Genomic DNA, 20,812 nt, shown 5'->3' on the forward strand with positions numbered 1-20,812 from the left:
AATCTAGAATTTTATGTACAACAAGGATGCTGAAAATTCACAAGAGACAGAGGCTTGATAACCTGAAAGCCAATGTACTAAGCACAAATTTAGCTTGTTATCTAGAAACCGGCCAAAAAGATCAGTGTAGGCCGAGTACAAATGAGGCCAATAGGGTAGCTAAAGTCAAAACTGAGGACAATTCAGAATAATAAGCACAACCAAAAGATCCCCGAAGTTGGCTTACTACACACCCGAGGAAGAGAAGTCCATGTCTTCTGTTGTGATATCCCATCTGGATAATTGCAACTTCCTACGGACTGATGCCCCTCTCTCCCACCTTTCACTGCTCCTATCCATCCTGAATACTGCTGCTAGACTAACTGTCCCACCGTACTTCAAACTCCTGACCTATAGAGCCCTCTACAACTCTGCACCCCCTTTATCTTTAGTCGTGTGAAAATGTACCCCGAACCACCTTCTTCGTTCCTCCGGTTTACTTGCATCTTTTACCATTATCACCTTCCATATTCAAGTTTTCACACATGCTATACCACTTCTCCACTCCATCAGACTTCCTATCTCTTAATCTAATTTCAAATCTTAAGTAAAAAACTACCTGTTCTGAGGAGCATACATTTTTCTCCTAATACCCTCATAACCAGCATACCAAAGAAAATATCTGCCATATCCATCAAGAAGATCAACACAGTTCGCCATAGCTCCCTTGCTACAGTCAACTGATCCTCACCCACGCAGTCCTCTCTTACTGCCTCTCTTCCACCACAACAATCAAATAGATTGGAAGCTCACAAGATCAGGGCCATCTTCTCCTACTGTACCAGGATGTTTAACACCTGATATTTGATAAATATAGTATATTTTAATGTCTTATTGCAATTGGTTATTACTATTAAAAAGAACTAGCTCAACTCGCCTTTTGTAAACTTTGATCAATTGCCCTACATGTTGAAAATAATTATGCCAGCTATCAGGGAATTTCTTTCTTTCTTTCTTTCTTTCTTTCTTTCTTTCTTTCTTTCTTTCACTTGAATGAACTTGCTTTAAAATTTAAAAGGCAACCGTTACCTATGCCCATTTACTTTTCCTAAGGGAGACCCTGTAGTTTGTGTGATCATGTGTCTTGTGATACATTATGTAAGCTAAGTGACATTTCAACCCCAGTTGTTTGCAAGTATAATGAGACTTTAATTCTTCATGAGCAGAACTGCTTGTGAATAAACCACTGATCTCTGCAGCTGTTTTAAACGCAACGGATACAGAGATTTTAAGTGCATTTTGATCAAGACCATTGTATGCAAATTGCTGTAAACCGTGTACCCGGATTATTTATTATGCATTATATGATTCAGATGGAATGCTTCATAGCAACTCATCTATTCACAGAAATTTTACTTGAATGAAGTTGGCAGTCAATCTAAAGAAAGATACAACTCAAATAAAATCAATGTGGCTCTTCAGGAGAAGGCAACATGACCCAGATATCTTATGCTTGAGTAAATACTTAAGGACATGCGTTATATATTGAAACTTTAATGAGCGCATCTTTACTTCATAAAACTGGGAATATAAAACAGTGTAACAAATTGCAATTTGTATCAGTGAAGTTAAATCTTAGATTGGGCATGTTATCCGCAGAAACATACTATCTCAAAGCAACAGATTGTTCAGTCAAATGCTATATGTCTCTGAAGTTCAAATAAATAAATAAAAAAAGAAAATGTATAATATTGTACTGCCTAGCAGAAAACTGGATACCGCCGGATATGATCTTGTAGGCCTTTGGTAACTTGGTTGAGACCAGTCCCAGTAGAGCATTTTATACATATAAAAATAGTGATGGACTCATCTTCCTTTTAGTTTTGAGTTAAAAAAAAATAAGTCACAACTTTTTATCCACTCACATAACTAGAAGTTAAGGAATCCTTTACTTTTTGGGAGAAAGCAGGGAGTGTGTCCCCAGAGAGATGTATGTGCAAAGGGCTCTGTAGTATTCCAGAAGCACTACTACACTGCTTGTCTCCATCCACAAGACATGGCCACTGGATAATGGCAAATTCCCTAGTATTTCTTCTTCCACCTCCTCTGCTTCTCTTTATACAGCCCACGTTCATTATGGATTAAGGGGGCTGGAGCTAAATATGTCCCTCTGTGATAGTGTCTCTTTACCTGTATATGCCAGTAGTCTGCCTCCACTTTCAAGGAAAAACATAATCATTAGAGGAAGTATGGCTTCTTTATTTTGCTTGCTACTTTACCATGTGGGGTTGTAACACGTGTCCCCTGTTGGGTCTTAATAGATCTTATATTTGTTAGATCATTGCAAACACAAGATAGCAGCTGAACTCCGTAAACTAGGCCATGTTTATTGCTAATTGTGCCCTAGGCAAACCATGACCCAAAGCTCCACCCTTGCCGTCTCTTTTTTGTCACTTGAAGTTTATTAGGTTTTACAATAATAACAATAGTAAAAAGCCGGTGTTAACATGTAGTAAATATAGGAATTTACCAATAACATAGTGTCACAGCCAGGATAGACAATGTAGAGGGAATGGTTCATGTTAAATATAGTTACAGCTTATCTGGGCTACATAGCAGTACATTTACTAGCGGTAACAACAGCTTGGTACTAGAGCTGTTAACAATATGTGTTAATAATGGTTTCAAAGGAGAACAAAGAAGTAGAAAGAGAGCGAGAGTGGGGGAAAAGTGATGAGGAAAGCAAAGAGAAGGAAGAAGAGAGAGGAGAGGAAACTGAGTCTAATCCATACTTAACACCCTTAATGTACCAGGGTGTTCGATGGGTACCAAGAATGAACCCTCTTGGAGTAAGATGAAATGTAGAGGCATAAAATGAGTCCCAGCGTTCCCAGGTTTGTTGAAGGATATGAGAGGTATTCAGCGTTTTATGGGTCATCTCTTCATAAAAAATAGAAATTGTTGTGAGCAAATATAAAACCTCCTGAATTGATGGAGGGGAGCTAGACTTTCACTTTCTGGCAATATAGGTCTTCGCTGCAATGAGAATGTGGGCATGCTTTTCTCTTTTATCTTGTTATTCACTGTCTACTATTTCTACTCTTCTGCTGCTTTCATCTCAGCTGATAGCTGTGGGACCCCTTAGAAAACATGTAGGATGTGGGGCAGCTACCCATGTTGCTCTGCCTTAAAGACAGCCATGCACTCATTCTTTCTTTTCTATAACTAATACATGTATCGTTCACAAAATACTGAACGTCTATTTAAATAATTTAGATTCAAATTAAAATGTCACAAAAGCATGAAAGTAATATGTAAAGGAAATTTAAGGAGATGGTGCCTTTTGTATAATAAGCTGAAATGCATTTCCCAGCTGAAGAACAGTTTTTATTAACTGAACTGATCACTGGATGATCACTGGATGATTTCATTACATTAGGAATGAGTAAGATGCAAAGTATAGATACTGATGTCATTCCCATTACAAAAACAGACAAGTATAATAAATATGTCTCCGTGCTTTCCAGAGTTGCTTTTCTATTGTGATATTATGGTATTTAGCATTTCACAAAGATAATGTAAAAACTTAAATTTTTATGTCCATATGATTATTATTATTACCTGCGATTTATTAAGAGCCGATAAATTACGCAGCGCTGTACACCTTAAATGTGCCAGTTAACACATATTACAAACATACGTTAACATACAGACACATCAGGAGACGCGAATCCTGCCTGTGGGCGGCCATCTGGCCTTATGGTACTTTTATACAAAGTTCCAGTCAGGAATGGTGGGCTTTTGAGGGCCCCGCTAAAGAGCTTACAATGTAAAGGAAAAGTATGGGTAATTGAGACAAAAGGAGAAGTCAAAAGAGGGAGTAGTAGCTCTCTTGTAGCGGTAATTATGGGTAAGTGGGTTCAGCATGGAAAAGAGGATGTATAAATAAAATGAACAGAGCGGTGGGAGGGTTAGCGCTTGGCTTGAGATGGTAGTAAGCAGGGTGTTTGTTATGATGCAGAAGGCTACAAGAGGGGGGAAAAAAGAGATCAATATGAAAAAGGGGAGGCGTTATGGCTGTTGGAAGCCAGAGGCGGGACCAAGACAATGGAATGTGCAGTTGAAAATGTGAATACCAATATTTGGCCAAAAAACAATGTCCCCAAAATAGAAAAGGACCTTCCCCAACCTGTTGCCACAAACTTGGAAGCATAGCATTGTCCAAAATGTCTTGGTATGCTGAAGCATTAAAATTTCCCTTCACTGGAAGTAAGGGGCCCAACCCCTAAAAAACAGCCCCATACCATTGTCCACCTGCACCAAACTTTACAGTTGTCAAGTAGTCAATGCAGTCAGGCAGGTAACATTCTCTTGGCATCCACCAAACTCAGACTCGCCCATCAATATGCCAAACAGAGAAGCGTGATTTGTCACTCCACAGAACACATTAGCATGAGTCCAGTGGCGGAAGCTTGGCATTGTACTTGGTCACGTGAGGCGTGGATGCAGCTGCTCGGCCATGGAAGCCCATTCCATGATATTAATGCCAGTGGAAGTTTGGAATTCATCAGATATGGAATCAGCAGAGCGAGTTTTCTGCACTATGCGCCTCAGCACTTAGTGACTTAGTGACTTAGCTGTTCCTTAGCGCTTCCACTTTCCAATAATACCACATACAGTTGACCGTGGAATATCTAGCAGAGATAAAATTTCACAAAATGACTTATTGCAAAGGTGGCATCCTATCACAGTACCATGCTTGAATTTATTGAGCTTTTCACAACGACCCTTTTTTTTAACAAATGTTTGCAAATTCAGACTGCATGGCTAGCTGCTTGACTTTATACACCTGAATTCAATAATTAAGAGGTATGTCTCAAAAGTTTTGTCCATGTAGTGTATATGTAGATTGCACATTACATCTATCTAGATAATACAGTCATTGAGAAGCTGTCATTCGGTCACAGATTAATCAGCAAGCTTCTTTCTTACCCAGATGGAGCCTTAGCATTAACACGTAAGCGCGTAGCATCCATCTATAATGGAAAATCACACATACAATTAAACATGCAAAACTTCTTCCAGGGAGGTAAGGACATGCTCCACAGTATTTCTATGCATCTGACGCTCTAGGCGTAAAAGACTGTAAAGAAATCATTACAAAAAAGATACCTCTAGGTCAGGGGCGTCCAAGTTTTTTCTGCAGTGGGCCACTTCATCAGAATTGTATACGTGCGAGGGCCGCACTCATTTTTCACTGTGAGAAAATATGGCCTTTAATGAAATATGCAGATTAAAATAAAGTAAATGACACAAAACCTTTACTTTTTCTCACTGATTTCTGGGCCTAGAAAGTTTTGTGACTACAAATTCAGGATTCTGGATAAGTAAAAATAAAATAGTTCTATTTATTTTAGCGATGCACTAAAATGAAAATCTGGACCAAAACCGAAAATTCAGGGTTCACTTAGCCGAAACTGAAAATGACCCCCCACACACTTTTAATAAAAGTAAGTTACACACCAAAATTGTACAAAAAATTATATATTATGATTGTTAACAGCAATCTCAGGCATACCCAGATTCCAGCATGTACTGGTTGGCTGGGCATTGTATTTTTTGTCCAATTTTAGTGTGTAACCACGCTTTTATTAAAAGTAACACACCACAACTGGACAAAAAAAATCAACAATATGACTTGGCATGATAGGAGTGTTATTGCTAACAGCAAACACACTCTTTTTATACCCAGGCAACCAGTAAATGCTGGAACCTAGGGATGATGGGACTGTGATTGCTGTTAGCAGATTGCTGTTAGCAATCACACTCCTATCATCCCAAGTCAGCCAGTACATGCTGGTACAGGGTGGCTGTAAGTGCAGACCCCATACTGCTGGCAGCATCAATACACAAGGGAGGCAGCTAGCCAGGTTTCAGCATGTACTGGCTGACTTGGCATGATAGTAGTGTGATTGCTAACAGCAAACACACTCTTTTTATACCCAGGCAACCAGTAAATGCTGGAACCTAGGCATGATGGGACTGTGATTGCTGTAAGAAGATTGCTGTTAGCTGTTAGCAATCACACTCCTATCACTATCATCCCAAGTCAGCCAGTACATGCTGGTACAGGGTGGCTGTAAGTGCAGACCCCATACTGCTGGCAGCATCAATACACAAGGGGGCAGCTAGCCAGGTTTCAGCATGTACTGGCTGACTTGGCATGATGGGAGTGGGATTGTTAACAGCAATCACAGTCCCATCATGCCTAGGTTCCAGCACTTACACATCCATGCTATCACACACACACAAATTCATTCATTCACAGATTCATTCCCTCAATCAGGCAAACACATTCAAATATACTCCCCCACCCCCTTACCTGCACTACAGCTCTCTCAATGCCGATCACAGACTTCAGCAGGGGGCGCGGCCTCCCTTGTTCTCCCCACAGAGGAGGCAGGACTGGAGCAGAGAATAGACCCTCCCACAAGTAAGCAGCAGGGCTCTCGTAATCCTGGCTGCCGATCAATCGTGGGCCGCACCCCGAGGTCCCACGGGCCGCATTTGGCCCGCGGCCCGCATGTTGGACGCCTCTGCTCTAGGTTTAAAGGCGAAGCTTAAGAATTCAAAACTCAGACGTGAAAGTTATTTGTTATGATATAATGTGTGATCACTGCATGATTGCACGGATCAGATAACATTTTTTGCATGCCACCCATATGTTCTAACTATACATCAGCTAGTAACATGCAGGCACTTATTGTTGTTGTTTTTTTTAACTACCGGTGGCGTGGTAACAAGCAGCTACTGTATATTATGCTGCCAAATCTAGGAGGAGATCAGATTTTTTAATCAATTTTTGTATACTTTACACAGAATGATCAGCAGCGATCATTGCCCTGCAAACAGAGCCTTGCTTTTAGCATACATTTAGAGGAACTCTTATGTAAATGGGAACTATTGCATTTTCAAGGTTTTTTCTAAATATGTAATTTTTTTTCGTGTGACTTGCTGTCACTATAGGCTTAAAAGCCCATGACAGTATGGAACATATGGGCAGATCTAGGGTTGGGGGCACTAGCCCCTTGAGAAAGATGGTGGCATGCTGCGGGAGTAGGGATAATGAGGTCCTGGACCTCTTTTTGTCCCTAATCTCTTGGTGTGTTTGAGTGTGTGCATGCAGGTATGTTTGTGTGTCTGGTTGTGTCAGGATTTGTGTGTATCTCCTTGTGGGCATGTTAGTGTTGAATTACTAGTTGTGGTAATGTGTGTGTGTGTGTGAGGACGTTAGTGAGTGTCTGGGTATTAGTGCATGTGCATAGTGTCTAGGTGTGTGTGTTAGTGTGACTGTCTGGATGTGTATGTTAGTGTGAGTGCACCTCCCAAGGTGAGGCTCTTGAATCCATCCCTAATAGCACATAATGGATGTCCGAAGCTGTTTTCTTATTAAATCAAGGTAGAACCTGCATGTGTGGTCATGAGAATTTGCCAGTTTACTTTGAGATTGGAATACAAATCCTTGAGAATAAGGAACAAACCCTGAGTTTCCTGATATAAATACAATTAATAAATAAAATTCAAATAGTTTTCCTATCCAACACCTACGATAAAAAAGTGACTCGGAAATAGAAGCAAGATCAGTAAAGAAAAGGTAATTTTTCAAGAAAGAGGGATTAAAAGGTGAGGCTTAAGGATTGTTAGAGATGATGAGAGGTTATGGCAGAAATAGCTTTTCTTTTATTTATGACTTTTCTGCTTCTGTCATCTTTTGTTTTATCACCAAATGCTTCATCAATTATATATAAATATATGTTTAGTAAATTGGCACACAAGTCTTGTGAAGGTTTCTTCAATTTTACTAGGATCAGTAAGTTTTGTAAAAACAACAGAAAAGAAAATAAAACTACAGAATCCAAAAGCGTCGATCCAATGTTTGTAAGCGTTTAATTCATATCCACATGGAGCAAATATGCACTGCAGCAAAACACGATCAGTCGCTTGGCGTGTTTCGCACCTCTGTACTTGGCCGTAAACTGATGACGAAGCACAGAGATGCGAAACGCATCAAGCATTTTTATTGTTTGTGATGTTATCGATTTTATTTGCAGGTGTGAGAGGGGGTGGCTGGCTGTTCCATAATGTTTTTTGTGTTTTCTTTCTTGCTCCAGGTAGCCCAATGTGAAGCATTAATACCAAAATGTGAATGAAAGGTGAAAAGGTAGAGCAAAATCTTTTCTCCTCCTGTGTTCCTATTAGATTTGCAGTTGCAATAGGCCACCTAGAAAGGTAAGTAGGGTGTCTGAAATCTTTAAGGGGTGTGCTTTTTTTAACGTTTTAAGGGATTTACTTGAAATAAGCTGTACTCCAGGGGTGTTTTCTGAATGCAAATGAAGAACTGTTCTGTTCTTTCACATATCAACATGGTGAAACCTGAAATGCATTTGTATATAATGTTTTTGTTACAACTAGAAAAAAACTACATTTTACAGCAATATTAGGCCCTTTACAGAGGGTACTTTGTAGCCAAAAACAGTGATTTTTGTCACTTTTTTACAATGTTTGTTCAACTATAATTCCCATTTTTCATGTACCCACAAAAAAATTATATGTCTGTCACCCTCTACCCAGGCTGCGGAGCTGCATCTCTTTTGTTTCCCTGTCTTGCTGTGGTTCATTTCTGGATTTCTGTATGTTCTGTCCTGAACCTCTGTTTCCTTGATTCCAGTCTTGCTCTTTGCTTCAGCTCTGCGCCCCACCCATGTGTTATGTTTGTCTCAGTCAGCAGTCTAAAGGTATGTCCTTCTTGGGTTTGTCTATAGCTTCAATGTTCAGTTTATTAGTACTTTCGTATGCAGGGTTTAGCGTTAGGACCCACCGTCATTGGAGTACTATGGCGTAGTGGTGGGCTAAGCATACTATGGCCATAAGATGTGACAGAATCTCCAATTGTTATCTTGTAGTCCTAGGCTAGTCCTGTTTGGTCCTGTGGTTTCTGTGTATTCTTGTCATGTGTTGCCTGGTCAGTCTTGTCAGCTCTGTGCCTTGTTGTCCTGTCCTGAATCCCCAGTAGAGGGGTGTCCTGTCTTGAATCCCCGGTAGAGGGGTGTCCTGTCTTGAATCCCCGGTAGAGGGGTGTCCTGTCTTGAATCCCTGGTACAGGGGTGTCCTGTCCTGTTCATGTTGGATCTTGATTATTCCTTGTTTTGTTCTCTGTTGTGCCCTGTATTATATATATCTTGTCTGGTTATGGTTCTTGCTTGGTCATATAGCTTATGTTTCTGCTATATACTCTGCTTAGCTTCCCTACTTCCAGCCTGCAGCATCCTGCACATGATTCCAGTGCTATGTCTCATGCCTGCTCCAGGGTGCCTGCAGGATATCTCCAAGTTCTGTTCTGTCATCATCCGCTGCTATGTCAGGGCGCTGGTATGGCACAACCCTAGATGCCCACCGGGAGAGTGCTGTCGCCCAGCACCAGGCCCTGTCCAACTCCGCTACTGCACCGTAACTCCTGCACACAATCTTCGGGCGTTCCTGGCAATGTCAATGACAAATAGGGGTTTCTTTATCATGCTTAGATGTTTAGACCAACATGTATGAATAATATATAAAACATGTAAAAATAATGGAAAAAAAAACACATTTGTGTATGATTTGCAATGATAATTGTTGCTGAAGTAGTTGGGTTGACCAACATACCCCAAAATATATTAATCTTATATGTATAAAATTCCCATATCTTTGTAGCAATTCTGTGTGAAAATATTAGAAGATATACATTGCCATTTGAAATGGGTTAAAATACCCCTTGTAAAATACTTTTCGTTCGTCAGTTTTGCCACTCTTGGGGCCCAACTTCCAGCATATTATATATATATTTTAAATCTAATGGAAACACTGATGCATATTTTTCATATTTTGACCTGTAAACACCAAAATAAATGGAAATACCAGGCATATGATGTGTTTTAAAAATCAGGACAAATCCCTCAATACATTTGTGGGTTTTTTCTTTCATTTGCACTGGCTACACATGGTTTTTTTAGATGGAACTGTGAAAAATTTTTTTTTTAGATATTTTTCATACTAAATGAAATATTTAATATTTATATATTATGAAAATAATATTTTATATATAATTATCAAAAGAAAGCCATGCTTGAAAAAACAATATATCATTTGTGGGGGGTTACACTAAATCAGTTAGTGGTAAATCACAGTTGAATAAAAGATAGCAAAAACACAAAAATTGCTCTGGTCTGGAGAATAACCCTGGTTCTGAAGGGGTTAAAGACAAGAAAACCTTGACAACTGTTTAGTATGTTGGTGGATGTATTATGCTCTGGGGCTGTGTGGTAATCAGCGGAAGAGAAAATATTGTGTGGGTAGAAGGAACAATAGATTCAATAGCATCAAAATCCTGGAAGCCAATTTCCCAAAGTCAGTGAAAAAAATCAAAGGTGAAAATAGAAAAGATATTAAAAGAAAGAAACATTCTATACCTAAAAATCAACCGTAAACTAGTTCAATGAATGGACGAATACGGCTTTGGAATATCCCTCATAGTCCCTAGACTTGAATATTATTGAACATAGGTGAGTAGGTTTCAAACTTTCAACTTAAGAATATTTCTTACTTACAAGAATTCCGCAAGGAAAGGAATGGACAAAACACAATAAAAGAGACAAGAATCTTTGTGAGTCTGTGATTTAATGAGGTGCCCAAGGATGTGTGTATGCCAAATTTTCTGTTTTATTTTTTAAATTCAGTAGATAACTAGCGACTGAGCATTAAAATTTGCAGAAATATGTCAAGTTTAAATTTGTTTGCTGTAGAGCTTGATGAAGAGTTTGTGATTTATGCATACAGATGCAATACTGCAATGTACAATGTGGCAAATGTGAAAATTCAGACAAATATTTGTACATAATATGTGTAACATTTTATAGGATTTTGGTCCTGTTTCATTTACCAAATACCAACTTTTTTATAAGTCTGTCATTGTGACCTTTATTCACAACCTTGGTATTGCACTTTCTTTAACTTTAATGGTTATTCTATTTCATCAGATTACAAAAAAACTTTTATATAAAATAACTAAAAAAAGAGGAGAAGGAAAAGAAAGCTAAATCTGAAATTATCCTACTATCAGGATAAGATTGTTAACATTACAAGACACTGCTATTGGGGCAAACAATTATAATCTGTGGTATTTATCGTCTCATATTTTTCCATACGTCATCTCCACCATGTAATGTCTAATTTAAAACTGCAGCAATTACAAACCTTTTGTAATGTTTTAAATATATAATTGAGAAACTGAACAGTCTCATTGCATGCTAGCATTCAGATTAAATAAGATCTTCAGTTTGGGCTGGTAGCCAGGATTCCTATCAGAGCCGAATCTAAGGATTTAGATGCCTTTGGTAAGGTCAAAGGTCATATTTCTTAAATGTGGCGATTTTATATATTATGGAAACTGAAGGTACCTAAAATAAAAATACTGTATTTCCTATTAATCTATGATGTCTAGAGGGCATATATATATATATATATATATATATATATATATATATATATATATAGTTGTGTCTAGAGGGCATATATAATGTTTTCCCCTGTTGGTATTGCATATGCAGTAGAAATTAGCCCTACCAGTACTTCTCCTCAATATTGTGCAAAACAAACACAATGCCACCAAAAAAGAATGTTATCTTTATTTTTATCAATTTTGACACGTGTGGATCACCTCGATACTCTAGCCAAGCAGTCATTGACTTTAACTCTGACCAATGCAGGAAACAAAGTTTCCAGTTTTTCCTGGGTTCTGATGTGTGCTGTATATATATATATATATATATATATATATATATATATATATATATATATATATATACAGAGCCGGCCTTAAGTGTTCTGGCGGCCTGCGCGGACTACTCCTCTGGCACCCCCCTTCTCACTACCCCCGCCGCCCCTTCTAACTATCTACTCCCTCTCCCTACTTCTCGTTATCCTCACTTACCTTGTTGCCGGAGTCCTGCGGTGGGAGTGGGAGGCATCCGTCGCGGTGCCGATATTTCATGTTGAGCGCCGGAATAAGGGGAGGGCTGGCAGCCTAAGGCCTGGGGGGCAACTCTAGTCAAGTGGCCCGTTGCACCACAGAATCAGCACACCATCCATGCCCATCTTTTCCTGATTTTGTAACGCATATTGATGTAATGTGATGGGACTGGGAGTAAAAAAATTATGTTTAATTCATTAAAAAACAGCTAATCTTTGTAACAAAATAAAATTTAAATATAGAAAAATTGGACCCTAGGCATTTCCTTGGGCCCCTGCCTGTAATCATCCCCAGAGTCCCTTTGTCCCTCATTCACTAAGCCACACCTCTGTTTTACTTACTCCCTGTAGTTCAGGTATAGATCAAATAAACAACACATATAAACAGCATGTGCATGTATAGATCAACAGAATAAACACACAAACCCAGCTTTGCAGGTACAGATCAACTGGAAATCACATAACAACTAAGCATTAAAGGTATAGATAAAACCCCCTAAATTACAGGCATAGATCACAGGATGCACACCCCCAAAGCCAGCCCTGGTGTCCACACTGCCCACATAGAACCCGACCAGCACCAAGATAACATTAACAAATTACAGTCCAGAGTGTCCCCAAACAGCCCGCCCTGACACCAGTACAAGATCTGCAACACCGACACCCAAACACACACACCAGGACAGGCTCTGCCACACAGACACCCAAACAGACACGCCAGGACAGGCTCTGCCACACAGATACCAGGAAAGGCTCTGCCACACTGACACCCAAACACACACACCAGGACAGGCTCTGACACCCAGACACACACACTAGAACAGGCTCTGCCACACCGACACCCAAACACACACACACCAGAACAGGCCCTGCCACACAGACAGCCAAACACACAGACACCAGGACAGGCTTTGCCACACAGACAGCCAAACACACACACACACACCAGGACAGGCTCTGCCACACAGACAGCCAAACAGACACACACACCAGGACAGGCTCTGCCACACAGACAGCCAAACACACACACACACATACCAGGACAGGCTCTGCCACACAGACAGCCAAACACACACACACACCAGGACAGACTCTGCCACACCGATATCCAAACACACAGACAAAACAGGATAGGCTCTGCCACACCTACACACAAACACACACACACCAGGACAGGCTCTGCGACACTGACACCCACATCCAAAATGCTTTCCACAATGGTTTGATGTTTGTTTGTTTTTCCCCCTTGTGTACTGATGCCCCAGCGAGCCTCCCCCTTTGGTTTTAATGTATTTCCACCCACACCCTTGTGTATTGTCCCATGTGGATTTGTGCCCCCAGCCAGCCCCCTTTGTACATTATGCTCCAACACCCTTGTGTATTGATTTATGTGATGTCCCCAGCCAGCCCCCTCCCTTGTGTATTGATGCCCCCCTTTGCATTGTTAATGGCCCATGTATATTGAACCCAGCCAACCACCCCCACCTTTGTGTAGTGATTTATATGGTGCCCCAACCACCCTGTTGTGTACTTATACCCCTAGCCACCCCCATTTTGCATTTAATTGTTGTCCCAATGCAGCCCCCACCTTTGAATATGGCTCCCCTTCCGCCTATTACCCCAACTATTTTTTTTAATACTTATGTTTTTGCTGCCATCCTTCACTGCTGCTGTCATCCAACGTGCTCTTCTAGCTGTCACGAGGAACTGTTCCGTGTGACTCCGCCCCCTTGAGTGGCCCACCACATTGATTGATGTGACGTGCCGCTCAAGGGGGCGGAGTCACACGGAACAGGACACTGGGCGGCACTGTGCAGGCACGCTGGCCGCTTAATGATTTTAAAGCGGCTAGCGTGTCTTTCCGCCGCTTTAAGAGTCACAGCCATATCGGCTGCAATGGCTGGCCAACCACGGATGCTGCGGGCATTAAAGACGGCCCTGGCGTGGCCGAATCGGCCACTTAAATGGGCGGCCGTGCGGCCATTTAATGTAGATTCAGGGCGGCCTGGGGGGCAATTGCCCCCCTGCCCCCAGCCCGCCCCTGGATGCAATATTCCGGCGCTCAACATGAAAAGCCGGCACCGCAACGGAGTCACGGAGAGTGAGGGGCGCCGAGCGGTTGCTGAAAACTTCAACGATCACTTTCTTCGCTTAAACGGCGTTACTGTAATGCCTCGATGTCAAGGCATTCAGCAAGGCCGAGATCGGCATCGGGGGCCATGTCTGGCCCCTCCCCGGGGCGTCAACGCCCGTTTGAAAAGCGTTTAGGAGGCGATCAACGATCGCCTCCTAAACTTAAATGGTGTCGCTGGAATGCCATGATCAGGAGGCATCCAGCGACACCAAACACTTACCTCTGGGTGGGCTGTGACCGCTCCGGAGAGCAGTCACAGCCGCAGCTGCCGGTGTTCTTCGCCATCAGCAAGATGGCGGCCGCCCTGTAAAAGAAACAAACAAGTTTTTAAAGTTCGCTAGATGGTCTAGAGAAATATAAAAAAAAAAAGAAAAAAATAAAAGTGCTAACATTTAAAAATAATTATGCAGTGATGTCACTAGATGAACCATCCAGTACCAGCAAAATGTGTAAAAAAAATATAAAAAAATAAAATAAAAAAATAAAGTTTATTATTTTGAGCAAGTGCTAAAATTTCTCAAAAATCTCAACAAAGAGTTAAAATAAAAGCACTTTGAATACCCAAGGGGTGTCTAATATAAAAAAAATGGCTGATGGGGTAAATTGGAGTGGCTGAGCTCAAAGATAGGGCATAGGTACAGACTTTCCAAAATGGACAAAAAAAGCGCACTTCCCAAATGTGGCATTTTAAATCTCAAACAACATGACAAATCCATGCATGTCGGGTATCACTGCACTCAGGAGATGTTCCTGAACACATATTGGGGGGTTGTTTGACAGTGACATATACCAGGACCTGTATATCTATAACAAAAGTACAATTTGTGTGGAAAAAAAAATACTATTACAAAGTTTGGCAAAGTGTAGTTGTATAATTGGTGCATGGAAAGGGTTAAAATAACAGCATTTGGAATACCCTGGGGTGTCTAGTTTTCAAAAATATATGGTTTGAATGGGTTAAATTGAGTTAACCGGCTTCAAAGATGTTCCAAAGAGGAGATGGAGGCAGACTGACCAGATTTGTTAAAAAAGATTTGGAAATCATAAAGCGCTGCTTGTACTTATTGCCCTATAACTTACAAAAAACAGCAAAAAAACATAAAAACATTGGGTATTTCTAAACTCAGGACAAGTAGTAGAATCTATTTAGCTAGTTGTTTTACTTGCTTTTTTAGGTGAGTAAAAGATTTTTCAAATAAAAGTCATAAAATGTGTTTTTGTTTTCAATTTTTCACCATGTTTTTTTTATTTTTTTATAGTAAATAAGATGATACGATCAAAATAATGGTATCTGAAGAAAGCCCATCTTGTCCTGAAAAAAACAATATATAACTTATGTGGGTACACTAAATGGGTGAGGAGAAAATTACAGCTGAACACAAGCACCACAAAAGTGTCAAAACAGCCTCGGTCCCACAGGGTACAAAACGAAAAATGAGCCCGGTCCTTAAGGGGTTAACATGAAGGAAAACCCAAAAAACGATGTTTTAATTTAAGTCCCGGGCAGGCACCCCTGCTGCCATGGCGCCCTGGTTGCACACCCCTAAGACCGGCTATATATATATATATATATATATATATATATATATATATATATATATATATGTATATGAAACTGACCCTATGCATGGACCATAGGACCATCTATCTTAACTTCTGTCATAATAGAAGATAATTTATCCACCCTCACTGAAATGTGGACAATAGGATATTATTCTAGCTGTTATTGATCCGTAAAACTTTGTAGAACGCTAGGTGGAGCTATCGCACCATCAATCCTCATCCTCTAGCGATCTTACAAATTACTTCAACAATTTATATAGGTTATATTAAAATTCCAAAGCCTCCTGAATGACAGACACTAAAGCAGTGAGCGTTGTATGGCGTAGCAGTACCAGTGTTACAGAAGATGTTGATGAACACGCACATTTTTTCAGACATCCCCATTTAACATCTAATACTGAATATAAGAGGTGACCGCATACCGACTGGAATTTTAATTGCATGACTTGCAGGTTCTATGGTTTTCAAATTTGTTATGCTAACTATTTCAAAAGTAGAGGTTGGTTAATGCACTGCAGTAGACAAGTCCCCTCTGTGGCATTCAGGGGGATTAAAAACCTTAAGTCTGTGAAGCAGATTTTCAGGTTAAAGTTTGGTAAAGTGAAAGGCTCATTTGTCTTGGAGCGGTGCCTATTGCTAGGCATGAGAGAAAGGGATACAGTGGTGTATGAATTTTAACGTGTAGGTTGAGCATAGTGTGACAGCTAATATTTTCCTGGCACTCATGCAGGTCAACTTGGCAGGACACTAACCTGATGAAATATCTTTCCACCACAACCAAAATCCTAAGAAAATATACATGTAAATCTTGTGCCAGGGAATAGTGGAAAGTAAAGGGTGGAGATGTGTTTGAATTAAACTTTTCTTTTCCATGATTGCTAGCTATGCTTTAAATAACAATTCTAAGCCACAAATGCCACAGTTTAAAATACAGTACAGGAATTGTGTTTTAAAAAGTTCATATCAGGAAAATAGTTCCACGAGGCTATTCATTTATAATAGGCATTTATTGATATTGGTTTGAACTATTTTAAAGAACTAAAGAGCTCTTTTATTAGAATATTTTAATAATGTCTAAAAACAAATATTTTTTGTTAGCTAGTTGAAGTGAAAGTTGGAAAAATAAAATGCAGCATAATTTGAGATTTATGAGGTATGCAAGATGTGGCTTGTGGTTCTTGTTCTGTTATGCTGAATTGGCTATAAGGTGTCATGTATGTCTGATGGGCAATTACTGTATATCCAAAAGGCTGGCATGATCTTTCTCATGTGGCATGAATGCTCAGGAAAAACACGCTTGCATGGCCTCTGAATGCCAGACAGCTTTCTGGGAACCCACATACCCTGACAACTTCTGGAGGTTCATGTAGCAACTTGGGTCTCAGGGTGCCCTTTAACTTGTACTTCATTTATTCTTAGCCTCTGTCTGTTGAAACCTGAGAGGGGTGCTGCAATCCCCAATTAACAGTGACCAATTCATGTGCAAAATGTATCAATGAGACAGAATAGAGTCCCAGTCCTCATCATTCTATTCAATAGTCTGTCTTCAGTGACAACCTGCCTTGATGGCTCGCTGTGCTACCAAATTCTAGAAGGCCTGTTGGGAGGTTGGGATCTTCCCTGGGCATTGCAGAATACTGCATTTCAATCCTGGGGCTTTACTAGTTTTGTTTTCCAGGAAGAAGCCTTGTGACTCAGACCCAATGTGGGAAGCTTCTTTTGCCTACAAATACCAAAACGTTTCAGGGGAAAGTCACAGTGGACAACTGAGATGAGAGTGCTCATCTTCTGGGGTCCCATACTTTCCTCCCCTCCCTAGCCAAACAGCCAGCAAGAGGAAGAAAGAATGGCAGCCACAAAAAAGTATTTGTGGACCAGGCTCCACATTTTTGGCATGTCCATAGCAATGGTAATCACTGTGCATTCATGATATAATTTTCTCCATATAGAATAAAAACATCCACAAATTATTGTCATCCCACTGCATTATGTAAGGGTAGCCTTTAGGCTGACATTATAGAAATTACCATCTGCCTGCTAGCCAAAAGGCAGGGACCAGTGAAAAGTTACATTCAAAGATCCAGGTGCATCTGTGCTCTTACTGGCAACTACCATGGTGCACATGGTTGGATCTGCCTGGGGGCTCACAAACAGCCATCTTGACCTTAAGGCCAGATGACCAAGTGTTTCCCTACTCACAGGTACTATTCTTGATCTTAGCAGAAAGGTGGTGCTTAAAAACTATTGACTACCAAACTGCTTTCATCCAGAACTCATCCTCAGGTTTCAGTATTGCATGTTCTTCAATATCATAATCCTTCCCTATTCACTGTGTTATAGCTGATGTATTTTGCAAATTAATTAATAGATGATGTTCCAGGTACTGGAATTAATTTACAGTTAGAAATGTACTCCTCCCAGAATTAATTATGGCAATTTTTATCTAACTCATTGGCAATTTATTGGTATTGTTTACTTGTCCTATGAAAACACTGATAGGTTGTTATCATTAAAACTGAAGGGTTGTGTTGTTCTTTGTGATTAAACCTTAATAACTGACCCTATAAAATAATAAATTTGCTGCACATATAACAATTTATATTTTAGCTTGGAATTAGTACAGGAACTGTTGTATATTTTTTGGAAACACTTTTTCTTTACGCTAAACACAGTAAATTAATCCCCAGCCTCCTCTTCCTGCAGTGCAGAGCAGCTTGGCTCCAGCTACTCTTCACTTGATGCGCATCAGCCTGTTAAACAGCGTTGTGGAGGGCGTCCTTTGGATAGACGCAGCTCCCAACAGAGCCTGTAAATGCCTCAGATGATCGCATTCTCCTTCCCACGTGGGAGGTGGGCGGTTTTGGGGTGGTCTCCTCCGCTCTTTGACAAGGCAGTGCTTGAGTTTTTCTCCTTGAGGAGCTGCTCGGAACGTGATTTATTGAAGCTGCATGTCGCTCCGCCACTTCAATACACGGGACTGCGTCATACGCAGAGAAGGGGGCATATGACGCAAGAGGAGGAAGTGCCTGGTCAATAAGAACCGGCAGCATCCGGAACAGAAATACATATTTTTTTTTTACTCCTACTCATGTAACAATTGCAGCAAAGCACAGATCTGAGAAGGAAATGCTGCACAATTTAATGTGTGCATCATATGTGCGCTGGCATAACTACAGGGGTCGCTTTGGTCGCAGCAACTAGGCCTGTGCCATTATGGGGCCGAGTGCGACCACTGCGATCCCTTCTTCCTGTCATCTTGTACCAGTTGAAAATTGTTTAGAAAGGGCCTTTGTGACCTGGACCACACTGATCCAGGTCAGAAGGGCCCTTTCTAAACTATTTTGAAACTGCACGGGGAGACAGGAACGTATCGGGTAATGCGAGCAGCCAGAGGGAAAGCTGCAGGGCGGTGAAATGTAAGCGGGGGCGGGAGGTGAGATATAACTATATGTGTTTGCATATTTATATATATATATATATATATATATATGCGTGTTTGAGCATGCATGTGTACGTGCGTGTTTGAGCATGCATGTGTACGTGTGTGTGAGCATGCATGAGTACTTGTGTATCTGTGTGAGCATCCATGAGTACTTCTATGTGTGTGTGTGTGAGCATGCATGTGTACTTCTGTGTGTGTTTGAGCATGGATGTGTACTTCTGTGTGTGTTTGAGCATGGATGTGTACTTCTGTGTGTGCATGGATGTATAACTGTAAGGATTGAGATGGAGTGTGTTAGTATGAGTAAGTGTGTGTAATTTGTGCAAGTGTGTTTACATATGTTGTATGTTGGAAGGGGGACAAGGGGCAAAGAAGGCACAGACCAACTTGCTTAGGTCAACTGCTACAAGAGGTCACAGAGGGAAAAAGGTTTGCTGAAAAATATGTCACATATATATAAGCAGTTTGTTGAGCATAACGTTATATACATGTTATATTTGTTTTGTATAGCTAATTATTGTGGCACTGATATTCACACTTTTCCAGTTTGCACCCAATTCCATCCAGGCAGTACTGGATGCCAAGATACAAAAGTACATTTTAGCTCCATTTGTCTGCACACAAAATTTAAGGTGCTTTCCTTTCACACATCAATAGCAAGTACCAGGATCTTGCAGCCCCTATCAGAGAGAAGGACTCTACTGAAGGAAATTATAGTACGGTTCCTGTCGACATTCAAAACAAAAACTCTTACCTTCTAGTACCTTTTTGTTGTCACTCACGCTTCATGTTTGTATCTGGTTTAAGCTAAAACAATTGTAGCAGTGTTGCTTTTAATATAAAATGTCGGAGAATTATTGTAAACTGTCAACTACACCGATAACATATTTTGAAAACTCAAAAGAAAGCATTTAAACAGTAGAAATATGCCAAGATGATGCTGTTGCCAGACTACCTCCAACATGGATGGAACTAATATGCATCACGGTCCGTTGTTAACTTGCCATCAATTTTCTTTTCTTATCTTGCCATAAATATTATTAAATGTGGCCAGTCCTCGTCGTATAGTTAATGGAACATACAGAGCATCCAAACAGCGTATCTTCAAAAGATATCCTGTCCTGGGCGCCATAAAATCCTACGGAGACTAGGCACTGGGCGCCTACGGAGACTAGGCACTGGGATCACACTGGGTATGCAGCATGTAGCATCTTCAGAGTTGTGATGTTATAATTGTTAGGTTTTAATAATGGACTCACGTAGATATAATGGGTGTTGACCGTGTGCCCTCCAGAATGATATGAAACATGTCAGGAGGGTGTTAACTAAGGTCTGAGTGATAAAAATGGGTCACCTAGCTGACAGGTGAAAAGGGGATGTTTGGTACCTTTAGATTTGTAATAACTTGGAGGGGGAGGGGGGGTTATCAACCCAGAGTCATTAATGTGCAAGTTAACATAACAATAATAACCAAATGTGACATTTTAAAATATTAAACCATAATTTGCTGTTAGGTTTAATGATGAACTCATTAAGAGTGTCTTGGCTACACACTCCCCTCCAACATGACACTAAATGTGCAGCCTCTTAGAGACAAAGAATGATTCCTATAACAATGGGAATCAGAGGAG

Source organism: Spea bombifrons, chromosome 1, assembly GCF_027358695.1.
Source record: "Spea bombifrons isolate aSpeBom1 chromosome 1, aSpeBom1.2.pri, whole genome shotgun sequence".
Taxonomy (NCBI): Eukaryota; Metazoa; Chordata; class Amphibia; order Anura; family Pelobatidae; genus Spea; species Spea bombifrons.